The sequence below is a fragment of the Lissotriton helveticus genome, chromosome 6 (genome assembly GCF_964261635.1).
Source record: "Lissotriton helveticus chromosome 6, aLisHel1.1, whole genome shotgun sequence".
NCBI lineage: Eukaryota > Metazoa > Chordata > Amphibia > Caudata > Salamandridae > Lissotriton > Lissotriton helveticus.
The window spans coordinates 882,750,070-882,767,500 of NC_136067.1; positions in this window are offsets into that span (position 1 = coordinate 882,750,070).

Genomic DNA, 17,431 nt, shown 5'->3' on the forward strand with positions numbered 1-17,431 from the left:
AGGAATGGAAATGAGACGGAAGCCGACCTATTCCTTGTCTGGTTAAATTTACAAGATCCCTTTCTGAAGTTTACCTCCACGATGAGCAGAGAAAAATTGGTCTTTTTAGACCTAAACATAACAGCAGAAGGTGGGAAATTGACCACCACTACACATTTTAAACCCACGGCCAGAAATTGCTTGTTGACTTTTGATAGTTTCCATCCACGGCAATTGAGGGAAAATTTACCTTTCGGACAGTTTTTATGCCTAAGGCGCAACTGCTCAGAGAAACGGGATTATGAGATACAAGCTAAAGAATTGAGCACAAAATTACTACAGAGACATTATCCTCACAAGATCGTGTCAAAAGCGAAAAAAAGAGCGTCAAATAACCATAGAGACACCCTTCTGGAACGAAAACCCAGAGTGGAGCCCAAAAATGACACCGACAGGAGACCAATTTGCGTTACAACCTATAACGTGGCTTCAGAAAGTGACAAAAATTGTCAAAAAGCATTGGAGAACACTTAATAGTGCCGGTTTAAACCTGACCCAGCCTATGTTTAGCCACCGTAAAGGTAAAAATGTGAAGGACCTGTTAGTCCACACACGCCCTAAAGGTACAGAAGGCCCAATACGTCGCCTACACCCACTACCAATAGGACACTACTGTGATGTCCTTTATATTTCCCCTTTAAGACTTCAGAGTCTTTGCCAGCATTCTCAGAATTCAGAATGTACTTCATGAAAGTTCCTTACACTGTCAGTTGCTGTTGGCTGTTTTAGGATGAGGTTTTAATAAACCCACCTTCCTTACTTTGAAAGTCTCATTCCTTATTTATTAAAATAATTGACAATTTTACACTGGCGACGATCGGGAGTCACCTCAACTAAACAACTCAGCAAGAAGAACCCGACCTTACCCCTCCTCCAGCGGCTGTTTGTCAACTCCTGAAGCGAAGCGTCGTCTTCACAGCGGCTGAATAAAATTGGTGAGGAGAGCGGGAGGTTAATTTAGAAGAAATATAATTGGGGCGGATCGAATGATTAAAACTGAAGCCGAAGAGGAGATTTCAACCTCCGTGTTAAGCTAACGGCATTGCGCTCGCGCTGTCTCCTTGGCTGACCTGCTTGCGCTCACACGTCACTGTGCTCGCGCTGCTCGCGCTCGCAGCTACGTCACCGGGTTGACGCCTGACGTGCAGATCTTCTCTACGCGGCGTTCCAAAGGATTAAAACGCTACGCTTGCGGTCCAGCGCCTTATTCTTCCTTTGGTTCTGGCATCTTGAAGAATATTGCAATAATAGAACATTCCATTTGTAGAAAGCGTTCACATTCTGGAGAGAACGCTTTGTTGGGCACTTCTACAACGTGTTCTTTGAAGGAATTCTCTTATTGTTGAAGTGTTCCAAAAAAAAAAAAAAAAAAAGAAGAAACACACTTTATTCAATTGTTCTCCAATACACCTCAGTCTGCTTAACAAAGGACTTTATTAAATGAACAACAACCCAAGTGTTTTTTTATATATTTAAAAAAAAAAGGAGGGCTGCAATCAAATATGCAATAAGACACTGTCTACATAAAAGCATATTTATAAGGTAGTAAACAATATAAACACTGTTTCATTAATTTATACTATAAAAAAAAAAGAGGTAAGATGCAAAATGTGACTCAACCAGCATTTTTCCTTACGAGTCCAGGTGAGCCGAGCGTAAAGTGGAAGAAATGGAAAAAAATTTTTGCAAATTATGCGAGAGTTTGTGGCACAAACTAGAGTGCCGAAAGGAAGCATTCTCTTCTGTTACATTGTTTGGGAGGAGAAGGGCAAGATGTTCTTGAACATTTACCAGATCTGTCGGCTGCAGAACAAAGAAATCTAAATGAATATGAGATTGCCATTCTTCAACTTGATAGACATTATTTACCTCGACTCAGCACTATAATGGAAAGATACCACTTTGGCCTGAGAGAGCAAAAGAAAGATGAGTCAGTGGAGGATTATGTATCTTCTTTAAGGAAGCTTGCATCGTCCTGTAACTTTGGACAAACCCTTGATGAGAGGATTCGGGATCAATTTGTGCTAAGATGTGCACATGATAAAATTAGGAAAGAACTTTGGTTGAAAGACGAACCTCCTCTTGAAGAAGTATTAGAAATAGCTAAACAAGTCGAACATATGACAAAATGCGTTGGAGAACTTAGAAAAGAAAAAGATAAACCTTCTACTACTGAAGTGAAAGATGAGATAAAAGTTGATGAGACTGTCTGTCAAGTGAAGAGAACTGATGGGGTGAATCTGGAAGAAAAACAGATTAAGTCACCAATTACACCGAATAGTAGATTTTCATGTTTTAGATGTGGTCAAATCAGTCATTTGGCTAATTCTCCTATGTGTCCTGCCTTAAGAGTAACCTGTAATGTATGTAATAAGAAAGGTCACTATGCTAAATTTTGCAGAACAAAAACACTAAGCAGTGATAATTCTAGGAGGAGATGGTCTCAGCCTCAAGTGAGATCTATTTGTTTTGAGGTCAAAGATGAAACATCTGATCATCCGTCCTTCATGGTTAAGGTAGAAAATTCGATGGTAAATTTTAAGTTTGATTCGTGCTCTAAAATAACTATAATTGATGAAAAACTTTTTAATGAATTGTTTAAAAACAATGTAAAGATGCTTAAATGTGATATTTTGCCTTTAGGGTATAGTGAGAAGCCTATTTCCATGTTAGGATATTTCATGGCTGTGATAGAACTTGGATCACACATTATTGTAGGAAAGGTTTATGTGTCAAAAAAAGGAGATGCTCTATTGAGTTGGTTACATCAACGTCAATTGGGTGTTACTCTTGATCCCAACGCCTCTCCTCAGGTTCAGATTCATGAGGTATCTGATACTGTAAGTAACATGAGTGATGAAAAGTTATCTTTGAATTTAGCCAAACAATTTCCAAATGTTTTTAGAGAGGACTTAGGATGTTTGCGTGGTTACAAGCATCACATCAAGTTGAAAGAAAATGCCCTACCCATTGTGGCAAAAGTCAGAAGGATACCTCTCATGGAGCAGGTAAAGGTTCAAGAAGAGCTAAATAAGCTTGTTAAGAGTAACATAATTGTACCGGTTGAAGCGACTGAATGGCTTGCGCCAGTAGTCGTTGCAAAGAAACCTATTGGTGAGATTCGTCTTTGCATTGATTTGAGGTCACTAAATAAAGAGGTCGTAGTTGATAGGTTTACTCTTCCTAACATAGATGAGATGGTATGTACCTTGGAAGGGGCTAAATATTTTACCACTCTTGACCTAGCTTTCGCTTACCATCAGGTGGAGCTGGATGAACCTTCTCAAGATCTAACTTCTTTTATAACACCCATGGGTACATTTAAATTTAAGAGGATGCCTTTTGGTCTTGTTTCCGCGGCCTCTGTCTTTCAACGCATCATGTCGCAAATTTTAAAAGGGGTGATTGGTGTTAAGTGCTACCAGGATGATTTGTTAATATATGGCAGCAGCATTTGTGAGCATGATGCGCGAGTGTCTTTGGTGTTGGAACGTTTGGATGGTGCAGGCATGACTTTAAAAAGGTCTAAGTGTAAATTTAGGGTACAAGAAGTTAATTATTTAGGCCATCGCATCACCGGCAATGGTGTTTTTCCGAAAAAGGAGTTGGTTGAGGCCATTGACAAAGTGAAAGAACCCTCTTGCAGAGATGAACTCCTCTCGTTTTTAGGCATGGTGGAGTTTTATGGAAAATTTATTTGAAATTTTGCTGACAAGACACATAATTTAAGGAGGTTAACTGTAAAAAATGCAGTCTTTGACTGGACGAGTGATTGTGAGGCCGAATTCTTAAGCATAAAAAATGAATTAAAAAAGGCCCCTTCTCTTCATGCTTTTGTTCCTGGTCTTCCCACCATTATGTTTACTGACGCAAGCGATAAGGGTCTAGGTGCGGTTTTGGTTCAAAAGAAGAATGGTAAAGATTGTTTGATTTGTTGTTCTTCTCGTTGTCTCAGAGGATCAGAGTGTAATTACTCTGTAATAGAGAAGGAATCTTTAGCGATTTTCTGGGCTTTGAGAAAATTTAAAAATTTAATCTGGGGTACGAAAGTTTGTGTTTTGTCTGATCATAAACCCTTGAGAGAAGTGTTTTCAAAAAAAGGGCTAGACGCTATATCTTCCAGGATCAGAAAATGGATTGTTTCTTTACAAGAGTTTGAATTTGAGGTTGATTATATTCCTGGAATAGCTAATAAATCTGCTGATTGCTTATCAAGGTTGGTTGGCTGTGATAATTTAGAGTTGGATGATTCAAGTGAGTGGGAAGAATTTACTAATGTGTGTGAGGTGACTGATGGTGCAATTGATGAATCAGAATGGAAACTAGAATTGGGAAAAGATGAAGAGATTTCTAAAGTTATTCTTTCCTTGAAGAACAACACTCGTTTGAATAAGCCTTGGTTATTGGTTTCTGATGAGCTTTCGGTTAACAATGGTCTTTTGACTCGAGGAACCAAACTTGTTCCTCCTAGTATTTTAAGAGAACATTGTTGTTACATGCGCATTGTGGTCATTTAGGCATTGTAAAAACCAAGGAGTTTCTTCGCATGCAATTTTGGTGGCCTGGAATGGACCTAGAAATTGAGAGAATGGTTAGAGAATGCCCTGAGTGTTGTGCTGGCGACAAGATTTTGAAGACAAGACAAATGCCAATGGTCAAGAGAGTTCTTCCTAGCCATCCTTGGGATGAAGTTGCCATTGACATTTTAGGTCCCCTATCAGGAGTCTCTGACACTCCTTACCTCATAGTGTTAATTGATCTATACTCCAGATGGATCGAAGTTTCTGCTGTCAGAGAAATCACTTCTGATGTTATCATTAGGTTTCTAGAGTCTTTGTTCAATAAGGAAAGTTTTCCTAACAGTTTATTATCTGACAATGGTCCTCAATTCTGTTCCTCGTTGTTTACTGATTTTCTAAAAAGGTGTGGGATAGTTCATAAGAGATGTTCACTGTACCATCCCGAAACTAATGGAGCCATTGAGAGGGTTAATAAGACTCTGAAGGAATCAATTCAACTTGCTCGTTCTTCTGGTCTGAATTGGAAATCCACCCTTCAGGACAGGATTAACACATATCGTTTTGCCCCCCATTCCTCCACTGGCAGGTCTCCTTTTGAACTGTTCAAAGGGAGAGTTCCCAACACCTTGTTGTGTCCTGGGTGGATGTGTCTCAATAAGGGTCTTGTTAACAATGATATTGGTTCTTGGAGAACTAAAGAATTACATAAACAGGATACTCGCAAGTCATACTTTGACAAAAAGAAAAATGTATGTTTTAGGGAGGTCAAAGTGGGAGATTTTGTAAAAATAAAGACTCCTGTGGGACGTAAACCATGGTCTAAATACACTGACATTAGAGCAATTATTAAGATTTTCAAAAATGCTGTTAAAACTGCTGATGGGAGGATTTGGAATAAGAGTCGTGTGGTAGTTGTTGATCAGGATGTGGCTCCTCAAAGTGACTCTGCTCATGTTAGTGATTCGAGTAATAATTTTAACTTTTCCCGTAATTCTTCCTTTGACAGGTCCTTGTCCTCTTTCCGAAGGAGTCAAAGAATTCGTAGAGCACCTTGTTATCTAAAAGATTATATTTGATTGTGTTCTTCCACGTTGTTTTCATGATTTTCCCCTTGCTTATGTTTTCCTTTAATGCTCAGTCTCTATTTTTCATATGTTTAACTTTGTAATTTCTTTATGTATTTCTTTATTCAAATGTATAGAAAGGAGATGTGTGATGTCCTCTATATTTCCCCTTTAAGACTTTAGAGTCTTTGCCAGCATTCTCAGAATTCAGAATGTACTTCATGAAAGTTCCTTACACTGTCAGTTGCTGTTGGCTGTTTTAGGATGAGGTTTTAATAAACCCACCTTCCTTACTTTGAAAGTCTCATTCCTTATTTATTAAAATAATTGACAATTTTACAACTACCCGTGTTCAAACTGCAGTGTCTGTCACATAACCAGTGCAACAAAACAAGTCACATGCATCACGGGTTTGACTTGGGAGTTGAGGGCTTTCTCCAACTGTAATACAACAGGGGTGGTCTATATGATTACTTGTACGTGTAATCTACACTACATAGGCATGACCACCAGGAAGGTCAATACACGTATGGTGGAACACCGGAGTAATTTTAGGTGCAAACACTCCAACACAAAAATGACCACACATTTCCTGGAGAAGGGACACACCCCAAATGACATGCGATGGGTGGTCCTTGAAATACAACAGCCACATACTGACATGGAGAAAAAACTTCTAGAGAAGGAACAGCGTTGGGTTTTTAAACTCCGTTCTCACATTGTGGGCTTAAATGATGAAATCCCGTGGGGACAATTCACGTGATCTACCTGGAAGGGTTTCTAACCCATTTTTGCTAAGCACTGTCATCCAGAGTTACCCCATGAATATATCATCTAAAACTGTTACTTTAAGAAAGATAAAATAAACAGAAACCATGATCCACGGACTAGGCAGTTTTTGGATATAGTTGTATATATTACGCATGAATCTTGACTCTGTATAGTATTTCAATTTTTTTTTTAACCAACTGATTGATAAAAACATCGAATAGCTGCAGTCTGCTGTAAATTATGTAAACACAGAATTGATCAACCCATTCTGGAATAATCACTGTTTTAAATTGACTCAAAACACACCTAATATGGCCACCAATACCGATCGCGCTACCCCCAGCGCCTTCTAGTTCCGGCGTGAGCGCAATGCGGAAGTGCGAGGCGAGCAGGGAGTTAAAAGTACACCCGGCGCCTCCGGTCAAACAACATTCGGACCGGAGAGGCATGATTAGGTGCTAAACGAGGGAGGTGTCCTGTTAGCAAGTAAGTGCATCTATATGTGTATGTGACAGATGGAGTGCCTTTCACAATCCGCCTATCTGTCGATCACGGAGCCCGTGACACACAGCCTCGTGGGTCTCCAAACAACGATACAAGCAGATAAAATGTTCGTCTTTTTGCTTCCATTGTTTAGATTGCAGGGATACTGAACCCCTCCTAGTCCATGGGGCACAGCTAGGCCCTACCACATGTATGTAAAAATGTATGAGTATGCCAGTGGAATGAGTGCCTGTCTTACACCAAAAGGTGCTAATCACGTTTTTTATGCAGGAAAACGTATTGTCTGGGACCACGGGGAATATAATCATGTGTTTTTCTCGTTTTGTCCTATATATGTGACTTATGTGTGCAGATACTGGGGGTCATACCCCTTGACTACTAAGTTGTGTTTTTGTCTTAAAGGAACCACGTGATTCATTTGGTTACGTGGGTACTATATGCATGCATTCATTTTGATTGCAGCATTTTTCACTATTTAGCCCATTGCGGCGTCTCTTAGGAGTGGCGAACACAGGGCTGGTCCCTGTGTAGTCCTGAGGAAGTGCTTGGGGTATGCACGAAACATGTTGACAGGAGTTGATAGGCACACCTAAACACATTGCTTTTGGGTATCCTAATACTTCCACCCCGATTTTTAACGTTAGGACCTGGAAGCAAGAATAAACTATTTAAAGCTTACTAGGCAGGTATTTTTAACCATTTTCACATATTCCACTCCATCACTACACTTGCACCAGGCATAGTCAAACTATAAGTGCTCCTACGTAATTCGCCAGTCGCAGCACGCCCCAGTCCGCAGCGGACTGGGATGGCCCCTATGATGAAGCATGTCACCGTGGGGCAACCCTGGTGAGTGAGGGGACAACAAGAAAAAGAGCAATACTCCTTTTCTATCACTATATCCACTATTCCAACCCCAATGAATGTTGTGAATAGGACTATAGTTAGTAGCTAGGTTCTCGATTTCTGTCCCTCAGAGATCGTTTTTTGCAACTAAGGTATTTTTTGGAGGGTGAGCCTATGCCCTTTCTTCCCTCTACCTCCCTCCCTTTTGTGTTAATATATATATATATATATGTATTAAAAAATAAAATTGTATGTTTTTTTATAACTTAAATTAATTATTTAATAATTTTAAGATTATTTAAGTATTTTTAAGTATGTTTTAGTAAATTATATTTATTATTTCATTAATTTTAAATTAATTTTAAGACATTTAAACAAATTTGAAATTTTGACTAACTATATTTTCTAAAATGATATTTTCGATTCGATATTTTTGTACTTACCTGTTTGTAGATAAGAGTTCGATATTTTTGCATTCTATATTTTTTCTTCGATATTTTGGTAATTCTATATTTGTGTATTCAATATTATGTCAGTGATCCATCTCTCCTACCCCATGGCTCCAGAGCTCCTGCTCCTCAGCTGGCGCTCAGCACGAATCTCGCTGTTATCTCAGTCCCTGCCAGGGCTGAGCCCTCGGTCTGCCGCGGGCAAAGAATGTGCAATGTGTCTGTGTGTGAGGGGGAGGGGGTGTCTGTGTGTCTCTCTTTTCATGCCACTGTCTCCCGAGACAGTCAGCTGACATGTCTGTTTATTCATTACTGTCACTCTGCCCCTTTCTCTGTGGATTTATGGGTTTTTCTTGTGCGGTTTAATTATTATCGGAGTTCTACGTTAAAACATTCAATACACATTCACGTCATCCCTTGTATTAAAGTTGACACACCTTAATATACAAGATTGCGTGTGCGCCTGTGTTAGTCACTTAATTTCACAAATAAATAACGATTTAATGGAGTTAGGGCTAAAGGTAACTAAATAGAGCGAAGAGTGCATTACAGGGATTCTCCCCATGTGTTCCCTGCGCCGACCACTGAGGGGAGAAATGTTGCTTAAAGTTCATTTCCTGGTGAGTTTGGCTGCAGGCTGTGACATCAGTGAGCTGGCGTCAGCGTGGCTAGGCCGCCTGGCCAGGGAGAGCCGGGATCAAAGCTCAATTACTGACTGTCACTCTCAGTGCCCTCTCCCATTCCGAGCTATGGGGTTGGAAGAGGGAGGCCTGGAGTCTTGACCCTCCACTCCGAGGCAGCCCCCACCAAGAATTAAAACAGCACAAACCAGATCAAAAAAACAGCAATCAAGCCTATACCATATCAAAAATACCACCAGCACCCCCAAGACTTACACTAACATCCCCTCCCACACTGTAAAACAACACACCCCGTATTTAGAGTGATAAACACGTCACAAAACAAAAACAGTACACTACTAACTCAAAGGACCCCAGTACCAGGGGTTGAAAGAGCAACTTCCCCATTCCGAGCCAACACCGTTTAACATACCAACAACGAACCCCAGAGGCAGTGTCCCAGCACATCGAAAATAACAAAATAAGCACCATATTATATATGAAATCACACACCCTAAGCCCCACCGTATCACAGCCCAATCCTAGCTGATGCAGACACCGTCCAAAGCAGAAAGAGCACACGCAGCCAACTCACCAGGACACTATCACACACCTCATACTGTGAGACACAAGCCAGGGGTGTAACAAGCAGAAAGAGCACACAAAACCTCCACGATATCAGAACACTATCACACGAGGACAGGGAAGTAGAGAGCCGTTGTCTGACGTAGAATTTGCTCTTCCCCGCCTTCCTTCTGCTGTAAAAGGTTTCTAATCTTTATGGGGCAGGCCCCATCAAAATAACACATTTTTTACAGCAGAAGGAAGTCAAGGAACCCAGTCTGAAAAGGACGGGGCTAAAAGAGAAAGAAGTATGTCACTAACACCTATTTTCCAATGGCTGGCCACCGTTTAGCATGAACGGTGAGCCAGCCAATGGAAAAGAGGGGCAGGGCTTAACCTCGCTAGTGAAACTTACTCTATGTTATTAAGTGTCGCCAGCGAGACTACGCATGTGCGCAGTCTTACGCTAGCCGAGACCTAAAGAAAATAACGGCAGAAAAATACTCCATGGTTAGATGGGGCACTCAGAAGAACATTAAAAGTGGTTAAGGTGACAATTCAGGGATTCCACAGCACCCAGTAGCAAACAAAGCTGAATGGAACATAAGTCCCCGACCAAGATTCTGTAGAGGAGAACTGAAAATGCTAGAAAAATCAGTGGAACAAGAAAATATAATATAATGTGAAAGGCTATACACCTGCTGAAAGTTGGCTGTGTAGTGAAGCTCCTTTTATACTGTGAAACTTGAAAACAAGGAGCCGAACCTGAAGGTGGGACTGAGCAGTCATCTTAAATTGGTTGACCTTCATGTTCTACAAAGGCACATAGCATAGTGGCCATTGGGGTTTAGTTTCTGTATAGGACGTGAAACACTCAGATGTGGGACTGGCAGATTGGTGCAGAAGAAGCTGCAATAAAGTCCCTATAGACTCAGAACCGGGGCAGCCAACTGGCACGCATCCTCCAATAAACCGCAACAGAACAGCAGAGAAGGAGACTCCAAAATGCAAGCATGTAAGAGCTTGCAAGAAATACAAGAGAGAACGAAGAGTGAGGCAACATCACAGCAAGAACCACCGCCCCTGCTGCCACATGATTGCAACAGGTGGGTGAATAAGGTCTGGCATGGAGTCAAGTAGCATGGAGCCAATTAATCATGTTGCTGAGGGTTGGTGGATCTTGTGGTTGCTCTAGAGCATGGCTACTCACAGACATTTTCTCCAGGGCCATACAGTACAGTTTGGGTTGTGCCAAAGGGACGCATCTATGCAGTGGCATGCCCCATCTCCAACTCACTCCCACATTTGCTTGTTTTTATTATTTAAATGGTGCATTAGCCTTGTTCCCAAAAATTATGTTAGTGCAATATCAAAAAGGGGATGTCACACAACATTTATGTACTAATCCATCTGGGATTTGTTAATAAAAATAAAAAAATGCTCATCTCATTTTGTAGGCACAAGCATCCATGTTAGTGTCTAAAATGATGCGACTGCCACGTCATAGTACCTTTTTTACATTATTTCTAGCCATGGCATTGTATTGTATTTGCATTTACATAGCGCTTACTACCCCTAATGGGGTGTTGAAGTGCTTTTTTCGGGGAGTAGCACACTACTCCGGAGCACATAAAGGATTAGTGGTGAATTAGTATACTGAAATCTGAAAGTAATTTGAGTGGGGGATATTAGTCAGTTATTTGGATTGAGAAGGATAGCAGAGGGATAGAAGTAGGAAAAAGGTTTGCATTTATATAGCGCTTGCCACCCCCAACGGGGTATTGAAGCGCTTTTTTGGTGAGTAGCACGCTGCTCCGGAACCCATTAAAGGATTAGTGTTGAATTAGTATAGTGAAATATGAAAGTAATTTGAGTGTTGGATATGTTAGTCAGTTATTTGGATTGAGAAGGGTAGCAGAGGGATAGAAGAGGGACAAAGGTTTGCATATATATAGCGTTTGTTGCCCCTGAAGGGGTGTTGAAGTGCTTTTTTTAGAGGATTAGCACGCCACTCCAGAACCCATAAAGGATTAGTGGTGAATTAGTATAGTGAAACATGAAAGTAATTTGAGTGGTGGATATTAGTCAGTTATTTGGATTGAGAAGGATAGCGGAGGCATAGAAGAGGGTAAAAGGTTTTATTTATGTAGTGCTTGCTGCCCCATATGAGGTGTTGAAGTGCTTTGTTCGGCAAGTGGCACGCTACTCTGGAACCCATAAAGGATTAGTGGTGAATTAGTATAGTGAAATATGAAATTTGAGAAGTGAACATGTTAATCTGTTATTTTGATTGAAAATGATAGTGGAGAGATAGAAGAGTGGAGGATTTAGACTTTTTTTGGGAGGTCATAGCAGTAGTGGGAGGCTGGGGATGAGTAAAATTGGAAGTGGAGGGGATGAGTCAGAGGGAAGAGTTTAGAAAGGCTTGTTTTGGGAGATCAGTATAGTAAAAGAGGTGTCAAATGGTGCAAAGAAGGGTAGAGTAGGGGAGAATCTAGTAAGGGCTATTTTGGGGATTGTAGTAGTTATATGGGATTTGAGATGAATGAGAGAGTGGATGTAAAGGATATATTGATAGATGTTTAGGGTGAGAAATAGGGTAGTGCATTGGAAAGAGTAGTAGAAAGAGGCTTGAGATGAGTCAGAGAGTTGAGGTAGAAGTTATATTGAGAGAGTGTAACAAGCCTATGCACACGCTCTTTTCATTTCTAATTTAAGTAAAATTCAAGTAGACTCTGTACAAATACAAAAAACCCCACAATATATTATAAATGAGATTAATTCTTGTGGTTGATGTCCTCTTGTTCCTTGAATCCGAAATTGCCAAGCCAACAAATGTTTAGTCGTAGGGAAGTATCCTTCGACTTCCTCAGGGCTGTCTGGCTAGCTTGTTCAATGTCAGACTCCTCTCTGCAGGTTCTACTTCCGTCCCACTGGCTTTAAATTATGGTATACATCAATACCCACTGAAATCCCTGTTCTAATGTATATGGTATTTCCTTATTGTGCTCTGAAGAATTGGAGGATTCCATAATTACATTCCACGATTATTGAAGGTCTAGGTGTCTGCGAACTTCTACAGAGTCGCACCAGGGTCATGTTGGAAGTTACGGAGCAGTAATCGGTCTGTCATACTCCCGCTGAGCGCCGCTGATATAAACTGGACACGGAGCTAACCTTCAGGGAACTACATCTCCCAGAATTCCTAGAGGAAGCAGGAAGTGATAAAGGTGACCTGCAACATGTAGAGGGCGTCGGATATTCGTGGTATTTCCAGGTTTGGAGCTGTTTGCCTGTGGATGTTCCTGTCTCCTTGCCGATCAGCCTTGTACTTCTTTGTTTGTATAATCAGACGGCTGTCTGATTGTTCACAGCCCTGAATTGCCCTCCGTTGGGGAGCCGGTCTGGCTCATGCAGAGGACGATTGTTTTTTGTGTTACGGGTTAGGACCTTAACCCGTTTGTTACTGCTGAGCTAAGAGCCTCCCTGCGTCTGGCGGAGAGCGCGTGTTGTGAGTGCTCATCTTCAAGTGGGTTGTTGCTCCATTTGCCCTCTGTTGGAGAGCCGCGTTCCACGGCTCATGCAGAGGACGAAAACTCTTCAAAACCCATCGCCATTACCAGGCTTGGTAATCATCCTGTTACTTGCTTTGAAACTTGGCGTCTTGCCACCCCGGCTGGGGTTTACTCATTGGTTTCTTCTGGATATTGAATTGTGAAATCGAGTGGGTAATTACGATCACTATCCTGTTCTTCGTGCCTTCGTTCAGAGGATCCATAAGGTACTGTGTCGTAGCGTTTTTACAGGGTGACATTAACCCAGCAATTTAAGTTTCATGTTCTAACATTACCTTGGCTACGCCACACCATCAAGATGCCCCTTTTTGACGTTCTGTCTATTTGATAGGGGGTACGTACACAATCCGTATATGTGTTGGTTCTTTCAGTCACTAGTATATGAGTGTATGCAATAAGGTGTGTTTGTGTTCACAGGTGTGGTTGGCGTACTCTCTGTGCTTATTGAAGTGGATAAGGAGAAGAGAATCATCTTCATATGTGGCCTGGTGTTGTTTATTGTTTACAGGTAGATACATGGTTAGAGTTCTTAGCATATTGAGTTTTGGTTATTGTGTATGGAAACAGAACAGAAGAAGGGGTTTTTACCTTCCTTTTCTCTTGTCGTTTCAGATCTCCCTCCCTGCTGTTCCCTCCCCTTCCCCGCGGGCTTTATTGCCCCCGTCTGATCCTTCCTTAACCTTTGGCTATTGTAGCATTCAGGGTTTGGATAGATCAGGAGGTGGCTTATCTTTGCATCATGCTGATCCTGAGGACGAATCTGGATAACAGAATATCCGACCCAAGAATTCACGTCCTCCTGTTCAGCGGGTGTGAAAGATGGCTACCTTAGATGACGTATTAGCGGCCCTTGTAGTGGTGCAGTCTGAACTGCTCTCCTCCAGACAGGAAACTACGGAACTGGGCAATAGGATGGATGCGCTTCAGAGAAACCCGTTCAATGCGGGGACTTCCAGTCCCGCTGCGTCTAGCCCGGTGGTAGTGGAAATGCCTACCACGGTTCCTCTGGCTAATCCGGAATGTTTCAAGGGAGATGCAGGGTCAGTCCAAGTTTTCCTCTCACAAGTGATGTTGCATTTTTCATGCAAACCTCGATCCTTCCCCACCAATCAAGCCAAGGTGGCTTTCTTGATTTCGTACTTGGCCGGTGACGCTGCCCAATGGGCAGTGCCCTTGCTCCAAAGAGACGACCCGGTCATTCATGACTGGGAAGCGTTTAGGGACGAATTCCTTAAGGTCTTCGACCGGAGGGCGGACTCCTATGCTGCGGATAGAGAGTTGTTGCAGTTGCGTCAAGGGAATCAGGATGTGTTGACGTACCTGAACTCATTCAGGAGACTTGTTACAGAGACTAAGTGGCCTGATGCTAAACAAGCCTCTCTGTTTCATCAAGGTTTACGAGAAGATATGAAAGACGTTATAGCCCAGATAGACCCCCAGCCAGCCACTTGCGAGGATCTTATCAATCTAGTCTTACGACTAGACCATAGAATGAGGGATCGCAAGGGAGATCCTAAATTGCAGGGAAGAACAGTTCCTTTATCTGGGGCTTCAAAGCCGGTAGACAAGGACACAACGCATGCGGCTGAACCCATGGATATCGGGGCTGTTCGGGCGGCTCTTTCAGCTACAGAGAAGGAATTGAGGCGTAAACATGGGTTATGTTTATATTGTGGGAAGAAGGGACATTACGTAAGGGAATGTCCGGTAAAACCTAAGATGTCCAGATTTCACAATTTCAAGGGTGTTTCCTCTGCGGTCGAAAGACCGGCGGAAAACTAGAAGACTCTGAGGTGAACGAAGGGGTTCCTTGGAGTCAGGCATACATCCCTTCATTATATAAGAACATAGTAGGAGCACAACATTTGTTTATTGAGGTATTGTTGATGGTACAGACCAGTTGGACCCCTGTGCACGCCATGATAGATTCAGGTGCTACAGGTATGTTTATGGATTCGTCCGAAGCAAGGAGAGCCGGAATAGGGTTGATTCCCCGAGAGACTCAAGATGTGGTGTATGCAGTGGACGGTAGAAGGCTAGATTTAGGTCCTGTTGGGCATCATACCGGTGAAATGGAAATGAGATACGGGGATCATAGAGAGAATGTTCAGTTCAGTATCATCAATGCCCCTCAGTATGGTGTTATCCTGGGTATTCCATGGCTCAAAAAGCATAATCCGGTCATTGATTGGGCTGGTGGCGTCATTACACTAAATTCCCCGTATTGTAGAAAAACCTGTTATGAAAGGACTGAAAGACCTTCTTCGGCGTTAGCCTGTATAGAATATGTGGCTACAGCAGCAGAAAAAGAGGTTTGTTTGCCTAAGGTATATCAGGAGTATGAGAGCGTTTTTGATGAAGTGCAAGCAGAAACTCTCCCCCCACACAGGCAATACGATTGTCAAATAGACCTGGTCCCTGGGGCAGTGGTTCCTTGTGGAAGGTTGTATGCACTGACTGAAACTGAAAACGCGCATTTGAGAGAGTACTTGGACAAGTTGTTGGAAATTGGGTTCATTCGTCCATCCATGTCCCCTGCTGCTTCGCCTCTTTTTTTTATACCGAAGGCCAATGGGGAGTTGAGAGCGTGCATAGACTTTAGGGCCTTGAATGCTGTGACGGTAAAGAACAGGTACCCCCTTCCATTGATCAGCGTGTTACTAGAACAAGTCAAGTCAGCGGACATTTACACCAAGTTAGATCTAAAGGGTGCATATCATCTGGTGAGAATGAGGAAGGGGGACGAATGGAAAACCGCTTTTAAGACCAGGTATGGGCTCTTCGAGTATTCAGTAATGCCATTCGGACTCTGCAACGCCCCTGCAGCGTTCCAATACTTCTTGAATGACGTTTTGAGGGAGATATTGGACCGATATGTCATTGTGTACATTGATGACATTCTCATCTACTCGGAGTCGGAGGAGGCTCATGTACGTCATGTGCAAAGAGTATTATCCATCCTGAGAGAAAACAGTTTGTATTGCAAATTGAGCAAATGCGACTTTCATGTGTCCACAGTTGAGTTCTTGGGAGTCATGCTCAGCCCCCAGGGACAGGAAATGGCCGAGAGAAAGATCAAGGCTGTTAAGGAGTGGCCCGTTCCTAGGAATGTGAAGGATGTGCAATGCTTCATAGGCTTCGCCAATTTCTACAGGCGTTTTATTCATCAGTTTTCCAGAGTGGTGACCCCCATCACTCGCTTACTCCGAAAGGCACAACCTTTTGTGTGGGATTCTGCTGCCCAGGTAGCGTTTGAAAGTTTGAAGGAGGCGTTTGTTTCTGCTCCGGTGCTCGCTCATCCTAACCCGGATAAGCCCTTCGTTGTGGAGGCGGATGCCTCGAGTGTAGCTTTGGGAGCAGTGTTGTCTCAGAGACACGATCAGACAGGGCAGATGCATCCTGTGGCTTACATGTCCAGGAAACTGAACGGGGCGGAGTGCAATTATTGTATCGCCGAAAAAGAACTGCTTGCGATAAAGGTGGCATTCACGGAATGGCGGCACCTGTTGATGGGGGCCAAACATCTTGTCACGGTATACACAGATCACCGCAACCTCCAGTTTATGACCGCTGCCAGACATCTTACTCCCAGACAACTTCGGTGGATGCTCTTCTTTTCGGAGTTCCATTTCACTATCACGTACAGACCTGGGGTGGCCAACAGAAAAGTGGACGCATTGACTCGCCAATCCTCTTCCCGTGATCAGGAAACTAGAGAGGAACGGGCCATAATTACGCCTGCACAGAGTTTGTGTTCCATTCAGCCCGATGCCTTTCTGGAAGGGATACGGAAAGGGGTGAACACGTTCTATTGGAGGTCTTGGTTGTGGAGTCACGTAGAGTGGAAGATGCTGGATGGCTTTCCGGTGCATAAGGGTCGGCTTTTGGTCCCTACCGTGCCCCTTCGGAAGCAGGTGTACAAATGGTGTCATTGTTCCCCCAGTGCGGGTCATCTGGGGGTGGAGAAGACTGTGGACTACATCAATCGGAGGTGTTGGTGGCCGTCTTTACGGAAAGATGTAGCAACCTGGGTGTCTGAGTGTGTGGTCTGTGCGACGGTCAAGGCTGATCACCGTCGCCCTGCAGGGCTCCTCCAGCCTTTGCCCACGCCGCATGTGCCTTGGGAACGAATTTCTATGGATTTTGTGGTGGGCCTTCCTAGAGACCAGGGGTGTACTGCCATCATGGTGGTGATCGACTACCTGACGAAACTGGGACATTTCATCGCTTGCCCTCAAGTCCCTACCACAGGGCAAGTTGCTCACCTACTGATGGTCCACGTGGTGCGTTTGCACGGGTTGCCGGCTGTCATCGTTTCGGATAGAGGCGCTCAGTTCAAAGCGCGGTTTTGGAAGACTTGGTGTTCATCTTTGCATATTCAGACGGCGCTGTCCACCAGCTTCCATCCCCAGACGGATGGACAGACGGAACGTCTGAATCAGACATTGAAGCAATTCCTGAGATGCTATGTGGTTCAGG